This window comes from Odocoileus virginianus, chromosome 17 (assembly GCF_023699985.2).
Source record: "Odocoileus virginianus isolate 20LAN1187 ecotype Illinois chromosome 17, Ovbor_1.2, whole genome shotgun sequence".
Classification (NCBI taxonomy): domain Eukaryota; kingdom Metazoa; phylum Chordata; class Mammalia; order Artiodactyla; family Cervidae; genus Odocoileus; species Odocoileus virginianus.
The window spans coordinates 12702561-12721211 of NC_069690.1; the positions used below are offsets into that span (position 1 = coordinate 12702561).

At 40.4% G+C, this 18651-nt stretch overlaps 1 protein-coding gene across 2 annotated transcripts in view; it reads right to left on the bottom strand.

The window, feature by feature from the left end:
* ACACA (acetyl-CoA carboxylase alpha) overlaps positions 1-18651 on the bottom strand; it is a 281140-nt gene that overhangs the window by 255189 nt on the left and 7300 nt on the right. The window lies entirely within an intron of this gene.

Genomic DNA, 18651 nt, shown 5'->3' on the forward strand with positions numbered 1-18651 from the left:
GGGCAACTAAGCCAGAGAGCCCGCCACACCACAACTACTGAACCTGATCTCTGAAGCCCACAAGCCACAACTTGAGAAGCTGTGTGCCATGACAAAGAGCATGTGTGCCTCAATGCAGCCAAAATAAAAAGGCTCACTTTATAGAATTTACTATGAAATTAGATTTTCACTTATACATTGTAATTTAATTATTCATGAAACTCACAGCTGTGGGTTACAGTGCATATGAGTTTTGACAATAAAACGCAAAATAAACAATTTATTTTGTACAGCAAAGGATAGTCTATTTATTTTACCATTAAAAATTGCTTTATTCAAGAGATTTTCCAAAAAACTGTCACCTAACGTATCAATACTTTCCATGTTAAGATAACTGTGTGTTACCTAACAACGAATTTTTGCAATGACTAATCTTACAAATTCAAAATTACAAAACTCAAATTCATGCTCTAAAAACTGCATTTTGGTAAATGCTTTTTTTATGATGGCACAAGACAGCTGACCTTAAAATAGAGTTTAGGTGAAAAGAGAACTGGCAGAAGGGATAAGAAGGGTGTTGTCCTGCTTCTTTTCCTTTTTTTTTCCTTTATATTTTACTATTTTTTAAATATTTTTTTGAGTTTTATTTTTCGGCTGCACTGTGCAGTGTGTGGGATCTTAGTTCCCCAACTGGAGATCAAACCCATGCACCCAGCAGTGGAAGCATGGAGTCTTAACCACTGGACAACCAGGGAAGTCCCCTACTATTTATTTTTTTGTCCTGCTTCTTTTCAAGAGTCTGAAACCATTCCATTTCATTTTGGTGAAATGTACCTGCACCTAGGTAAATTTTTCTTAGTTCTTTGGTAAAAATAAAAAATAAAAACACATACAAGTCATATCCTTCTTTTTTCACTTCAAGTACTGTCCAAAAAGGTATAGTATCTAGCCTTAAGCCCTGATCTGATGCTCAAGCTGAGCCTTGAAGAGATGGAACCAGGCTGGGAAGACGCTAGGTTTCAAGGAAGGCCTAGAGATCCTGTGCTTGTCTGCTCAGTCACGTCTGATTCTTTGTGACCTTCTGGATTGTAGCCCACCAGGCTCCTCTGTCCATGGGGATTCTCCAGGCAGGAATATTGGCGTGAAAAATTAAAAAAGAATACTGGAAGAAATACATTTCCTCCTTCAGGGGATCTTTCCGATTCAGGGTTTGAACTTGCACTCCCCTATGTCTCCAGCACGGCAGGCAGATTATTTACCACTGGGGCCATCGGGGGAAGCCCAGAGATCCTGCGGATGCCCTAAAGTTCCATAGAGCATTCTCTGAAAATACACTGGGAGAGAGGATAGGGCACAGGGGCTGGCATTGGAATAGATGAGTATTGCCCTCCACTGGTGCACATCACCACCTCCAGTTTATCCTGCCATCTGTGGCTCAGTCTAACCAGGAAGTAGGGTGGGGGAAGAAGCTTGCTCCTTCCCAAGACCACCGGGGAGGATGATCAAAAGCATTCCATACTTCAAGCTTTTGGTTGAGGGCTGATGCCTACAGTCATCTCCACCTTCCCAGGCTTATCCACCACAGAAAGTGCTTTCATCCAGAAACAGGCGATAAAACTTGCAGCAAAGTCTATACTCATTAGCTCTTCTGTCAGAATATAATGTAGGCAACATGTATAGTGACTTTTCTTTATAGAGATTCACTGATGGAATCAAAATTGTTTACACTGCTCTGGGGACTTGCTTCCCCAGACAAAGAAAGGTCCCTCTGAGGATTTTCTTTTTTTTTTTCCTCTGAGGATTTTCTGACTGCCTAATCAGTTACCAATTTTCAGTCTCCTATTCTCTTATCACTGGGGATCTTTGAAAACTAAAAGATAGGCGAGAGAGGAAGAGAAGGGAGAATACTCAGGCGGACCTTGGGATGTGACCTGTATTCTGCAGATCGCCTCACAGCGGGGCACAAGTCTTCCTGTCACCATGATAGGCTTAGGTATAAACTCGACTTGATAAAATGCCACTTCTATGGGGAGCCAATTACTCCTCTGGAAGTGACTGTTACTACCATATTTCCAGTTAGTACAAGTGTTGTGTTTTTTTCAAGTCATAGGCTAGACAGGCCTTAAAGTCATTCCACCTTTTTAAATCTGAGTCATCCCAATGTTTTTTTGTTTGTTTGTTTTTACTTTTTGGCTATGCTGGGTCTTAGTTGAGACATGTGGCCTCTTTAGTTGTGGCATGTGGGAATCTAGTTCCCTGACTGGGGATCAAACCTGGGCCCCTTGCATTGGGAATGCAGAATCAGCCACTAGACCACCGCCACTGCTAAAGGACGTCAAGTAAATAGTTGTATTTCTGCACATGTGCATGACTTTATTCAATATAAGCACTTAAAATATACAATTGTATATCTTGGTTTTTCCATTTCTTCATTTATAAAGATATACCTGTGATTTCAAGAATCAGTGACCTAGGAATCTTTGGACCTCTGACAGGCCTGAGCAGGCCACTAGCACCCCTCTTTCTCTGCACCCCAAGGCTAGTCCAAGGGGTTACTAATCAGAGAGGGACATAAGGGGGTTCTAGCCCTGTACATTTCCCCCATCCCAAGACCTTTCTCTTATTTTGGAAACTTCTTAAGCACAGTCTAGTAGATTCTGATCTAAAGCACTTTTCTTATGTCATGCCCCAAACTAGCCATTTTCCAGGACTTCCTTGGTGGTTCAGTGGTTAAGACTCTGAGATGCCACTGTAAGGGGCATGGGTTCAACCCCTGGCTGGGGAACTAAGATCCTACATGTTGTGCAGCGTGGTGCCCCCCAAATAATAAATCTGTTTAAAAAAAAATCTACAAAACTAGCCATTTTCCAAGGAAGAGTTGCTATTAATATATGCACCTTTTTTCTTGGCCACACCACGTGGCATGTCAGATCTTGGTTCCCCAACCAGGTATGGAACCATGCCCCCTGCAGTGGAAGCCCTGAGTCTAAACCACTGAACCACCAGATTAGTCCCTGCTGTATGGACTCAGGACTAATGGCCAGAAACCCTTCTTTGTTTTGACCTGTTCAGGTTGATGGTCTTATGGTTCCTCCTCCGGACACTCCTCTCCTGCCTCCGCCCTTCCCCTGCATTCTCAGAGAGGATTCCTTTCCAAGGTCACACCGTGGCCATCGCGCTGCCTTGGGCTGCTCTTTATCCTTTGATGCACACTTCCCAGTTCTATTTGAAGCCTGTTGTGTTTGTATTAACTTGTTGCTATTGTTGTTTAGTCACTAAGTCCGACTCTTCTGCAACCCTAAGCACTGTATCCAGCCAGGCTTCTCTGCCCATGGGATTTCCCAGGCAAGAATACTGGAGTGGGTAGCCATTTCCTTCTCCAGGGGATCTTCTCGACCCAGGGATCGAACCCTCATCTCCTGCACTGCCAGGAGGATTTTTACCACTGAGTCACCCGGGAAACCCCGTGTTAACTTGTATGTCTCTGTATTACCTCGTATCCAACAAAGCACCATGACCATAGTACACATTCAAAGAAATTGTTGACAAAGCCACACCACTAAATGGATAGCTGAGGGTGGCATAACTGACTTTTTATTAATAGAAGAAAATGAGGTAACCTTTATTTTTATATCAAAGTTGCTATTGGTCACCAGGTGGATGCAAACCAACGAGGGCCCAACCTGCAATTGTTGGTTTAACACTTGAATTCATCTCTCTAGACTTACAATCTTTAAAACAAAACATATATATATATATATATATATATATATTCTTTAAAATATTTATTTTTATTCATTTATTTGGCTGTGCCGGGTCTTAGTTGCAGCACAAGGGATCTTTAGTTGTGGCATGTGAACTCTTAGTTTCAGCATGTGGGATCTAGTTCCCTGACCAGGGATTGAACCTGGGTCCTCTATACTGGGAGCATGGAGTCTTAGTCACCAGAACACCAGGAAAGTTCCTAGACTCACAGTCTTTTATCTCATGCTCCTTTGTCTCTTTATATCTTTCTTTCCCTGCTCCTTCTTCCAGCACTTTTCTTTTTCTTTTCCCTTTTTCTGTGTCATCCAATATAAAAAGTTTCTCTTAATCTGCACTGCTAGGGAATTTGATTCCATGTCTATAGTGCATGAGTTTCAGTCTCCAGAAGACTTTTCACAGGCTGACCCTCCCTTACATGCTGTACCTTGGTCTGTACTACCCACTCCAGTATTCTTGCCTGGAGAATTCCATGGACAGAGGAGCCTGGTGAGCTCAACATGACTGAGTGACTAACACAACACACACACACTTTCACCAGACTCTTATGAATTTGTGCCATCCAGTGGTTAAAGTTGCTAATATCATCCTCTGAAAAAAGCAGTGTGTATAAATTACTATACAACCTCAGATATGCAAATGATACCACTCTAATGGTAGAAAGTGAAGAGGATCTAAAGAGCCTCTTTATGAAGGTGAAAGAGGGGAGTGAAAAATCTGGCTTAAAACTGAACATTCAAAAAACTAAGATCATAGTATCCAGTCCCATCACTTCGATGCAAACAGAGGGGAAAAAGCAGAAACAGTGACACATTTTGTTTTCCTGGGCTCCAAAATCACGGCGGATGGTGACCACAGCCATGAAATTTTAAAAGTCACTTGCTCCTTGTAAGAAAAGCTATGACAAACTTAGGCAGCATGTTAAAAAGCAGAGACATCACTTTGCAGACAAAGACCCATATAGTCAAAGCTATGGTTTTTCCAGTAGTCATGAATGGATGTTAGTTTCACTTCCTCCCTAATTTGGAAATCTCAGACTTGATGATTCTTGCCAATGGATGACTGTAGTCTCTTTATTATTGCTCCTATGTGCATCTGTCTGCTTAACAGTGAGGTTGAGCATCTTTCTATATATTTACTTGCCCTTAGGTTTTCTCTTGCTTGCTTATATCCTCTCCTTTTTCTTCTGTTGTGTTGTTGTTTTTTTAACTGAGTCATAGAAGTCCTGTATTTCTGGCTATATTTTGGGATACTAATCCTCTGTCTGTGAAACATGGCATAATCAAAAGTCCATTTCTAATATAAAACAATCCTCCATGCAGAATTACACATATTAATAAATAAATACTTGTCAGGCTCTGGAGCTCTGGGAATCCCATTTGGCTCCAAGATTCTGTTTTCATTTTTACTTCTGCAGTTAAAAAGCTATTGGTTTTTTTCTCTTATTTTCTTTTAAAGTCCTCTATTGCTCCTTAATTTTCATTTTCATTTCACTATAACCTTGCAAAAAAAAAAAAAGGAGAAGCCATATTTTTAAACCGAACTTCATATATATTTCTAAAATTTTTTGTGTTTTTGTTGTTGTTTTTAATATTGTATTTTTAAGAGTCTAACCTCTACTCTAGATTTTTAATCTTTGTTTTTCAGTATTTGATATCAATTTTGGACATTTAAGAATCCAATATTCAGTACCCATTTTTACTTAGGAGTGTGTTGATTACTCTCTCCCCCTTTTGACTCTCTGTTTTCTCCCCCAGATCACCTCTATTTCCTTCCTCCCCCTTCTCTCCCCAATCCAACTCTGTGAATCTCTGTGGGTGTCTGGGCTATGGAGAACACTTTGGGAACAGAGAACTGCATAGATCTGTCTCTCTCCTCTTGAGTCCCCCTTTTTCTCCTCCTGCTCATCTCTATCTCCCTCCTCCCTCTCCTCTTCTTCATGTAACTCTGTGAACCTCTCTGGGTGTCCCTCACGGTGGAGAATCTTTTCACCATTAACCTAGAAGTTTTATTACCAGTGCTGTATAGTTGGAGAAGTCTTGAGACTACTGGAAGAATAAAACTGAAATCCAGAGGCAGGAGACTTAAGCCCAAAACCTGAGAACACCAGAAAACTCCTGACTACACGGAACATTAAGTAATAACAGACCATCCAAAACCCTCCATACCTACACTGAAACCAACCACCACCCAAGAGCCAATAAGTTCCAGAGCAAGACATACCACGCAAATTCTCAAGCAACGCAGGAACATAGCCCTGAGCGTCAACATACAGGCTGCCCAAAGTCACACCTAACACATAGACCCATCTCAAAACTCATTACTGGACACCAAATTGCACTCCAGAGAGAAGAAATCCAGTTCCACGCACCAGAACACCGACGCAAGCTTCCCTAACCAGGAAACCTTGACAAGCCAATCGTCCAACCCACCCACTGGGTGAAACCTCCACAATAAAAAGGAACCACAGACCACCAGAATACAGAAAGCCCACTCCAGACACAGCAATCTAAACAAGATGAAAAGGCAGAGAAATACCCAACAGGTAAAGGAACATGAAAAATGCCCACCAAGTCAAACAAAAGAGAAGGAGATAGGGAATCTACCTGAAAAAGAATTTATAATAATGATAATAAAAATGATCCAAAATCTTGAAAACAAAATGGAGTTACAGATAATGAGCCTGGAGACAAAGATTGAGAAGATGCAAGAAATGGTTAATAAGGACCTAGAAGAAATAAAAAAGAGTCAATTAAAAATGAATAATGCAATAAATGAGATCAAAAACACTCTGGAGGGAACCAACAGTAGAATAATGGAGACAGAAGATAGGATAAGTGAGGTAGAAGATAAAACAGTGGAAATAAATGAAGCAGAGAGGAAAAAAGAAAAAAGAATCAAAAGAAATGAGAAAAAAAAAAAAGAAATGAGGATAACCTCAGGGACCTCTGGGACAATGTGAAATGCCCCAACATTCGAATCATAGGAGTCCCAGAAGAAGAAGACAAAAAGAAAGGCCATGAGAAAATACTCGAGGAGATAATAGCTGAAAACTTCCCTAAAATGGGGAAGGAAATAGCCACCCAAGGCTAAGAAACCCAGAGAGTCCCAAACAGGATAAACCTAAGGTGAAACACCCCAAGACACATATTAATCAAATTAACAAAGATCAAACACAAAGAACAAATATTAAAAGCAGCAAGGGAGAAACAACAAATAACACACGAAGGGATCCCTATAAGGAAAACAGCTGATCTATCAATAAAAACCCTTCAGGCCAGAAGGGAATGGCAGGACATACTTCAAGTAACGAAAGAGAATAACCTACAACCTAGATTACTGTACCCAGCAAGGATCTCATTCAGATATGAAGAATTCAAAAGCTTTACAGACAAGCAAAAGCTGAGAGAATTCAGCACCACCAAACCAGCTCTTCAACAAATGCTAAAGGATCTTCTCTAGACAGGAAACACAGAAAGGTTGTATAAACGTGAACCCCAAAACAACAAAGTAAATGGCAACGGGACCATACCTATCAATAATTACCTTAAATGTAAATGGGTTGAATGCCCCAACCAAAAGACAAAGACTGGCTGAATGGATACAAAAACAACACCCCTATATGTGCTGTCTACAAGAGACCCACCTCAAAACAAGGGTCACATACAGACTAAAAGTGAAGGGCTGGAAAAAAATATTTCACGCAAACGGGAGACCAAAAGAAAGCAGGAGTCGCAATACTCATATCAGATAAAATAGACTTTAAAATAAAGGCTGTGAAAAGAGACAAAGAAGGACACTACATAATGATCAAAGGATCAATCCAAGAAGAAGATATAACAATTATAAATGTATATGCACCCAACATAGGAGCACCACAATATGTAAGGCAAACGCTAACGAGTATGAAAGAGGAAATTAATAGTAACACAATAATAGTGGGAGACTCTAATACCCCACTCACAACTACGGATAGATCAACTAAACAGAAAATTAACAAGGAAACACAAACTTTAAATGACACAATGGACCAGCTAGACCTAATTGATATCTACAGAACATTTCACCCCAAAACAATCAACTTCACCTTTTTCTCAAGTGCACACGGAACCTTCTCCAGAAGAGATCACATCCTGGGCCATAAATCTAGCCTTGGTAAATTCAAAAAAATTGAAATCATTCCAGTCATCTTTTCTGACCACAGTGCAGTAAGATTAGATCTCAACTACAGGAAAAAAGTTATTAAAAATTCAAACATATGGAGGCTAAATAACACGCTTCTGAATAACCAACAAATCATAGAAGAAATCAAAAAAGAAATCAAAATATGCATAGAAACGAATGAAAATGAAAACACAACAACCCAAAACCTATGGGACACTGTAAAAGCAGTGCTAAGGGGAAGGTTCATAGCATTACAGGCTTACCTCAAGAAACAAGAAAAAAGTCAAATAAATAACCTAACTCTACACCTAAAGCAACTAGAGAAGGAAGAAATGAAGAAGCCCAGGGTTAGTAGAAGGAAAGAAATCTTAAATATTAGGGCAGAAATAAATGCAAAAGAAACTAAAGAGATCATAGCAAAAATCAACAAAGCTAAAAGCTGGTTTTTTGAAAAAATAAACAAAATTGACAAACTGTTAGCAAGACTCATTAAGAAACAAAGGGAGAAGAACCAAATTAACAAAATTAGAAATGAAAATGGAGAGATCACAACAGACAACACTGAAATACAAAGGATCATAAGAGACTACTACCAGCAGCTCTATGCCAATAAAATGGTCAACTTGGAAGAAATGGACAAATTCTTAGGAAAGTATAACTTTCCAAAACTGAACCAGAAAGAAATAGAAGATCTTAACAGACCCATCACAAACAAGGAAATCAAAAGTGTAATCAGAAATCTTCCAGGAAACAAAAGCCCAGGACCAGATGGCTTCACAGCTGAATTCTACCAAAAATTTAGAGAAGAGCTAACACCTATCTTACTCAAACTCTTCCAGAAAATTGCAGAAGAAGGTAAACTTCCAAACTCATTCTATGAGGCCACCATCACCCTAATTCCAAAACCAGACAAAGGTGCCACAAGAAAAGAAACCTACAGGCCAATATCACTGATGAACATAGATGCAAAAATCCTTAACAAAATTCTAGCAAACAGAATCCAACAACATATTAAAAAAATCATTCATCATGACCAAGTGGGCTTTATCCCAGGAATGCAAGGATTCTTTAATATCCACAAATCAATCACTGTAATACACCACATTAACAAATTGAAAGATAAAAACCATATGATTATCTCAATAGATGCAGAAAAAGCCTTTGACAAAATTCAACACCCATTTATGATAAAAACTCTCCAGAAAGCAGGAATAGAAGGAACATACCTGAACATAATAAAAACTATATATGACAAACCCACAGCAAGCATTACCCTCAATGGTGAAAAATTGAAAGCATTTCCCCCGAAATCAGGAACAAGACAAGGGTGCCCACTATCACCACGACTATTCAACATACTTTTGGAAGTGTTGGCTACAGCAATCAGAGCAGAAAAAGAAGTAAAAGGAATCCAGATAGGAAAAGAAGAAGTGAAACTCTCACTGTTCGCAGATGACATGATCCTCTACATAGAAAACCCTAAAGACTCTACCAGAAAATTACTAGAGCTAATCAATGAATATAGTAAAGTTGTAGGATATAAAATTAACACACAGAAATCCCTTGCATTCCTATACACTAACGATGAGAAAACAGAAAGAGAAATTAAGGAAACAATACCATTCACCATTGCAACAAAAAGAATAAAGTACTTAGGAGTATATCTACCTAAAGAAACAAAAGACCTATACATAGAAAACTATAAAACACTGATGAAAGAAATCAAAGAGGACACAAACAGATGGAGAAATATACCGTGCTTATGGATTGGAAGAATCAATATTGTCAAAATGGCTATACTACCCAAAGCAATCTATAGATTCAATGCAATCCCTATCAAGCTACCAACAGTATTTTTCACAGAACTAGAAAAAATAATTTCACAATTTGTATGGAAATACAAAAAACCTTGAATAGCCAAAGCAATCTTGAGAAAGAAGAATGGAACTGGAGGAATCAACCTGCCTGACTTCAGACTCTACTACAAAGCCACAGTCATCAAGACAGTATGGTACTGGCACAAAGACAGAAATATAGATCAATGGAACAAAATAGACAGCCCAGAGATAAATCCACAAACCTATGGACATCTTATCTTCGACAAAGGAGGCAAGAATATACAATGGAAAAAAGACAACCTCTTTAACAAGTGGTGCTGGGAAAACTGGTCAACCACTTGTAAAAGAATGAAACTACAACACTCTAACACCATACACAAAAATAAACTCAAAATGGATTAAAGATCTAAATGTAAGACCAGAAATTATAAAACTCCTAGAGGAGAACATAGGCAAAACACTCTCTGACATAAATCACAGCAGGATCCTCTATGACCCACCTCCCAGAATATTGGAAATAAAAGCACAGATAAACAAATGGGACCTAGTGAAACTTAAAAGCTTTTGCACAACAAAGGAAACTATAAGCAAGGTGAAAAGACAGCCCTCAGATTGGGAGAAAATAATAGCAAACAAAGCAACAAAGGATTAATCTCAAAAATATATAAGCAACTCCTGCAGCTCAATCCAGAAAAATAAATGACCCAATCAAAAACTGGGCCAAAGAATTAAACAGACATTTCTCCAAAGAAGACATACAGATGGCTAACAAACACATGAAAAGATGCTCAACATCACTCATTATCAGAGAAATGCAAATCAAAACCACAATGAGGTACCATTACACGCCTGTCAGGATGGCTGCTATCCAAAAGTCTACAAGCAATAAATGCTGGAGAGGGTGTGGAGAAAAGGGAACCCTCTTACACTGTTGGTGGGAATGCAAACTAGTACAGCTGCTGTGGAGAACAGTGTGGAGATTTCTTAAAAAACTGGAATTAGAACTGCCATAAGACCCAGCAATCCCACTTCTGGGCATGCACACTGAGGAAACCAGATCTGAAAGAGACACGTGTACCCCAATGTTCATTGCAGCACTGTTTATAATAGCCAAGACATGGAAGCAACCTAGATGCCCATCAGCAGATGAATGGATAAGGAAGCTATGGTATATATACACCATGGAATATTACTCAGCCATTAAAAAGAATTCATTTGAATCAGTTCTAATGAGATGGATGAAACTGGAGCCCATTATACAGAGTGAAGTAAGCCAGAAAGATAAAGACCAATACAATGTACTAACGCATATATATGGAATTAAGAAAGATGGTAATGATAACCCTATATGCAAAACAGAAAAAGAGACACAGATGTACAGAACAGAATTTTGGACTCTGTGGGAGAAGGCAAGGGTGGGATGTTTAGAGAGAACAGCATCGAAACATGTATATTATCTAGGGTGAAACAGATCACCAGCCCAGGCTGGATGCATGAGACAAGTGCTCGGGTCTGGTGCACTGGGAAGACCCAGAGGAATCGGGTGGAGAGGGAGGTGGGAGGGGGTATCAGGATGGGGAATACATGTAAATCCATGGCTGATTCATGTCAATGTATGACAAAAACCACTACAATATTGTAAAGTAATTAGCCTCTAACTAATAAAAATAAAAGAAAAAAAAAGTGTATACAGAGGTCTTAACAGGTAAAAAATAAAATAAAAAGCTATTGGTTTAAAAAAAATTAAAAATAAAAAGCTATTGGTTTGCAGCAACATGGATGACCTAGACATTGTCATACTGAGTGAATGAAGTCAGACAGAGAAAGGGAAATATCATGTCATATGACATCCTTTATATGTGGAAGCTAAAGAAATGAAACAAATGAACTTATTTACAAAACAGAAACAAGCTCACAGACTTAGATAACAGACTTACAGTTACTAGGGGGAAGGACGGGAGGAAGGGATAGTTAGGGAGTTTGGGATGGACGTGTACACATTGCTATATTTAAAATGGATAACCAACAAGAAGCTCCTGTATAGCACAGGGAACTCTGCTCAATGTTATGTGGCAGCCTGGATGGGAGGGGAGTTTGGCAGAGAGTGGATACATGTATATGTATGGTTGAGTCCCTTTGCTGTCCACCTGAAACCATCACAGCACTGACATCACAACAACACCAATATAAAATAAAATTTTTTAATTAAAAAATTTTTTAAAAAGCTATTGATGCTTATGTTTTGAAATCCCACAAAACTGAACGTATTCCTTGGAAGGACCTCAAGAATTCCCACCTTGAAGGACTCTGCTTTGCCAGCACATCTGTGACAAAATAAGGCAGCTGGGTCGTTAGCCTGCCTCAACTCTATTCAGTTCTTCACAGCAGGCAGAGAAAGGGGCAGCTCTCAAAAAACTACTACTATCTGCCATTGTCTTATTCTGAAATTAAACCAGCTAAGTAATACACAGGTTCAATTCCAGAGTGATTTATTCAGATATTGCTTTCCGAGGCATTTATGACGACTCCACAGTATTGAAAAGAAATGCAAATTGTAGCAATATCTAAACTCCTGGGCCTATTTCACACTAAAAAGCACTGAGCTCCCAAAGTGAGCCATACAGCACCTTTGCCTAACGTTTTTATTTGTCTAAGCATGGAGAAGATGAGCTTTGATAGAATAGACAGCCCATGTGCCAAAGCAACATCACATTAGAGAATTCTCTCGCCTTCTCTCCTCTCTGTTGAGGAATCACCACTGTTTACCCTTTTAGCTCTCTTCTTCCGATCTAAAAGAAAATCACCTGCTTCTCATACCTATACTTCCCATGAAATCACTCCAATGTGCTTATTCTTCCTAGTGGATTAATTTTAAGCTTCCCAGGTGGTTCTAGTGGTAAAGAATCTGCCTGCCAATGCAAGAGATGCAGGTTCCACCCCTAGGTTGAGAAGATTCCTTGGAGTAGAAAATAGCACCCCACTCCAGTATTCTTCCCTGGAAAATGCCATGGGCAGAGGAGGCTGGAAGGCTACAGTCCATGGGGGTCTCAAAGAGTCGGATATGACTGAGCGACTGAGCACATCTCTCACTGAAGATGATAATAATAGGTAACACAATGCACATCTACTATGGAAGAATAAAAGCTGATCTTCTGCTAAAGTAACACTAGGGAAGAGGTAGGCTAGGGAGCACCTCACGGGTCTGAACCACCACGGCCTTCCCAAGGCCACTCTCATGTGTCTCTTCAACTTTAACACAGGTCTCCACCCTGTAGCCAGAATAAACAATGCGAAATGCAAATTAGATCTTGTTGGTCTTCGGCTAAAAACATCCAGGGACTTTCTGCTGCTGTCAGGATAAAACAAATCCTTAACACTGTTGACTGCCCATGTTAATCAACTAGGCCACAATAAGAAAGATTACATTTTAAGAGACTGTCAAGGCCATCTATTGTCCAGTCTGCCCCTTGTCCAGTCTCATCTCCCCTCACTCACTCCTTCACTCCAGCTTCAGCCACAGTGGACCAGTTGCCTTCTTCCTTCCCTTACGGTCCCCACTGTCCTCTCTGCCTAGAACACTGTTTCCACTCCCTCATCTCACCTTCCCCTTCTTTACTTTTTGCCTATTGGACACCTACTCAAATTTCAGACACTGGCTTGATTGCTCAGTGGCTAAGTCGTGTCTGACTCTCTGTGACCCCACGGACTGCAGCACGCCAGGTTTCCCTGTCCTCCACTGTCTCCAAGAGTTTGCTCAAACTCATGTCCATTGAGTTGGTGATGCCATCCAACAATCTCATCCTCTGTTGCCCCCTTCTCCTTCTTACCCTCAATCTTTCCCAGCATCAGGGTCTTTTCCAATGAGTCGGCTCTTCACATCAGGTAGCCAAAGTACTGGATCTTCAGCTTCAGCATCGGTCCTTCCAATGAATATTCAGGACTGATTTCCTTCAGGATTGACTGGTTTGATCTCCTTGCAGTCCAAGGGACTCTCAAGAGTCTTCTCCAACACCACAGTTCAAAAGCATCAATTATTCAGCGCTCAGGCTTCTTTATGGTCCAACTCTCACATCCATATATGACTACTGGAAAAACCATAGCTTTGACAAGATGGACCTTTGTTAGCAAGGTGACGTCTCTGCTTTTTAATACATTGTTTAGGTTTGTCATAGCTTTTCTGCCAAGGAGCAAGCATCTTTTAATTTCATGGATAGATGGAAGCTCATTAATAGAGTTCCCCTTGGGACTTCCCTGGTGGTCCAGTGGTTAGGACTCCACGCTTTCACTGCAGTTCAATCTCTGGTCGGGATACTAAGATTCAAAATACTACGATTCAAAAGTTTCTCAATGCAGCCAAAAAAAAAAAAATAGAGCCCTCCTTGATCTCCCAAGTTCCACCTGATTCTACTAATATCTGCCCCCCTCCTGCTTTTTGGGGGGCTGTGCAGGCCATAGCTGTGGCATGCAGGATCTTTTCATTGCAGTGTGTGGGATCTAGCTTCCTGACCTGGGACTGAACGTGCCCCCTGCATTGGAAGCACAGAGTCTTAGCCACTGAATCACCAGTTCCCCATTTCCTTCATGGTATGCATCTGTTTGTAATGACGTATTTCTGTGGCATTTGATTGACACCTCTCTTACAGAAGTAAACTACGCTGAGGACCAAGACCAGGTCTGTCTTGCTTGCATTTACCTTCTATCCTTAGGCCTAGGGCTGTGTCTAACACTTAAAGGGGCTTAGTAAATATTAATAACTGTCCTTAATGGAAGAAGAGACATGGGAATTGAATGGTTTCTCTTCCCTGAATCTCTTTATTTCAAGGATCCCAGATACCAGAAATTTAGAACCCCAATCTCCCTGTGTCCTTCCTTCTATCACCATGAGTCACTAGCCTGGCCTTCATCTCACTTAAACCTCTGAAGTAGCTACAATTATTACCTGCATTTTATAGAAAACTGATGATCTGAGACTTGCCCAAGGTCACAGAGTGAGTAAAGTGGAGACAGCTGGGATTCCAATATAAGTCATTGACCTTAATCTCTATGCTCTTAATCACAATATATAAGCCCTGTCTATTTATATCTTCATTGATATTTCTCTTGGGTGGCTGATCTCTCATCTATTTCCTTATATTAGGGGGATTATTCTTTATGATATGAGTTGCAAACATTCTTTTCCATCTTCTATATATGTTTTGACATTGCTTTAAAGTGTTATGTCGCTCTGCAGAAATTTTGAGTGTTGTGGGGTTAAATTATTAACCTCTCCTTTTATGTCTTCTGCATTCTGGGTCATAGTAGAAAGATTTTCCTTCCCCACAGTAAGTTGTAAAGGAATTTTCTCATATTTTCTTTTATAGTTTCAATTTTTTATTTAAATATTTAATCAATTTGGAGTTTATCCTGGTGTGAAATAGAGAAACTGACATTTATTTTTACCCCCAATGGTTGTCCAATTGTCTACGCCATTTATTGAGTAGTCCATCTTTAGCATATACTAATTCCTGTATGTATTTTGGTTTACTTCTAGACTCTCCTCTTCCACTAGTATGAGAGTCTATTCATATGTTGGAATAATTGGTACTTTTTCTTTTTGTTCCAGTGGGCATGTTTTAACATTTATCTTTGATTTCTCTGTGGTACTTGGCATCATTGACTAATCCACTTTGATGTAGTCTCAGTGCTATATTGTTAGATTACTGAGTAGGCGTATAAACATGTACTTAGGGCACTAGCAGATCAAGGGCAATGAAATAAAGACAGTGAGGATAATCAAAGAGGTCACCATAGAAAAATCAGAACTTTGTTGGACTTCCCTCACACCTATTTTATAGCTTCTACTATTTTAAAATATTTGTTTCTTTATTTATTAGCTGTGCCTGGTCTTAGTTGCGGCATTTGGGATTTTTACCTGTGTCACGTGGGATCTAGTTCCCTGATCAGGGATCAAATGTGGGCCCCTGCATTGGGAGCACAGAGTCTTAGCCACTGGACCACCAGGGAAGTCCCTAAAGCTTATATATATTTTTTTACAGATTTATTTATTTAGGCCATGTCACGTGGCTTGCAGGATCTGTTTCCTGACCAGGGATTGAACTCTGGGCCATGGCAGTGAAAGCACTGTGTCCTAACCACTGGACCGCCAGGGAACTCTCAATATTTTTATTTTAAATTACATGGGAAGCACTATATTTTCAGTTATTTAGAGCCTACATGGTCTTTTTAAAATTAATAATTAACTAATTAATTTCACTGGGTTGGGTCTTAGTTGTGTCATGTGGGATCTTTCATGGCAGTGCATGGACTCTATAGTTGCAGCTTGGCCTTAGTTGCCCCGAGGCATGTGGGGTCTAAGTTCCCTGACTTGGGATCAAATCCATGTCCCCTTCATTGCAAGGTGGATTCTTAACCACTGGACCACCAGGGAAGTCCCTAGAGCCTAGAGGGTCTTAATGCTCTTCTGACTGCCTCCCACTCCCCACCTTTACTATCACTCCTCTCTCTTCAATCTACTTCCCCCTTTCTAGACTACGGGCTCTTCCTCTGTGTCTTTCCTGTCATTGTCACTCAAGTTTCTACTCTTCACCTTTCTTTTCTCTTTTTCTATTCAGTGAGCTCAGACAATCTCATCCTCTCCCATGACTTCAAAATCCCCAAATTTGTGCTGATTTCCTAATCGGTCTCTCTGACCCAGATCTCTCCTTTAGCTTCTTATTTTTAATTTATTTTTGGTTGCACTGGGTCTTTGTTCCTGTGCGTGGGCTTTCTCAAATTGCAGCGGGCAGGGACTACATGCTAGCTGCAGTCGCAGACTTCTCACTGCAGTGGCTTCTCCCACTGCGGAGCGCAGGCTCTCGGCACAAGGGCTTCAGTAGTTCAGCTTGTGGGCCCTGGAGCACTGGTACAGTAGTCGTGGCACATAGGCTTAGTTGCTTTGACGCTTGAGGACTCTTTCCGGATCAGGGATTGAACCCATGTCCCCTGTACTGGGAGATGGATACTTAACCTCTGGACCACCAGGGAAGTCCTCTCCTTTAGCTTTTGAATCTGCCTACTGAACAACACCTGTACAACCTGCAAACGCCTCAAACTCAAAGTCCTCAGAACAAACCTGCCCTTCCCCCTGTGTGTCTGCTTGCCCTATGGTCCCTCTCTTGATGAGCAGTGCCATCATCTACCCAGCAACCCAAGCTGGACATTTGAGAGTCACCTTTAATCCTACCAACTTACTTACTCCTCCCCACCCCACACTATTATTATTAATTATTACTGTTTTAGACACAACACTCGACCTGTAGGATTTTAGTTTCCCAACCAGGGATCGGACTTGGGCCCATGGCAGCTGAGAGCACAAAGACCTAGTTACGGAACCACCATGCAATTCTCCTCAATTACTTCTTAAACACCTTAAATCCATTTACTTTTCCTCATCCCCATTCCAACCATGTTAGTTCAAGCCCTCATCATCTCTTACTTGGACTTCAGAAATTCTTGGTCTTTCCTTTTGCCACCTTTTAGTTCATATCACTGCCAGAGAGCTAGCTCTAAAACCAGACTAGTTATTACCACTCCTCAACTCAAAATACCCTATTGGCTAACCACAGCCTCTGGAGCAAGATCCGAAGCCTGCTTTGGTCTGACCCCTCTCTACCTTGCGGCTTCACAGTCAACGGCTCTCTTTTCTTGCTCTCTGTACTCCAGTCACAGACCAAACTGACCCTGCTATCTCATGCTTCTTTGGATAATTTGTTGATCTGTTTGGAATTTCCATCCCATTCTTCTCTAAGACTTAACTCATCACTTCCCAGAGACCTACCCCTGAATTCTCCCTAGGACTGGCCGATCTCTTCTTGGAGCCCTCAGGGTACTCATATATATATATATATATATATATATATATATATATATACACACATACATACACACATAAATATACATATACATATATATATATATATATATAATGCTTAAAATTTGTTGGCTAAGACTCTCTTCCTTGAATGGACAGAAGAAAATCAGCTTCAACAAGTTCCAGTTCTTCCATTATTAACTAATCCCTCCCTCTTGAAGGCTGACTTCTTCTCCCTTTGGACATATGTACATATTCCATACTTCTAAAGAGCCATTCTTTCCTAAAAAACAATAGACATATCTCTGCTGGGATGCATTATCTTCTGAGGTTGTATAAAGTCTAGAGGCTGGTACAGAAGTCTGAACCACTACTACGCTGCCTGCTTCCATTCTCTGAGCATCAATTTCTGCACCACTGAAAATGGGAGTAACAACACCTCCCTTAAGAGATTTTTAAGGACTGAAATGAGAAAGCACATACAAAGAACCTTGCACTGTGTGTGTGCTAGGTCGTGTCTGACTCCTTATGACCCCACAGACTGTAGCCCATCAGGCTCCTCTGTTCATGGAATTTTCCAGGCAAGAATCCTGGAATGGGTTGCCATTTCCTACTCCAGGGGATCTTCCTGACCCGGGGATTGAACTAACATCTCTTGGGTCTCCTGCATTGGCAGGCAGGTTCTTTACCACTAGTGCCACCTGAGAAGCCCATGAAGAACCTTGCAAAATAGCTATTTTTAGTGTCAGGTCGGGAGACAATACTGCTGTGTCATTTTGAAGAGTATGTGTGTGTATGAGCGCATGATTTGACAGTAAAGTGCTTCAGGGGAAACTGCTGTCCTTGGCATGATTATAGACGCCAGAAAATTAATAAAGTGAGCAAACACTAAAAGACGTGTTTGGCTGCATAAAAACAACTGGTTAGACCATTTATGTAAACAGCTTAACATTTAAGGTTTAATTATCATGCAGCACAATAACAATTATATATATCATTAAATATGCATCAGATTAACCTTGTGAGTTTTATTTGATTACAGTAGTACTCTCTAGAACA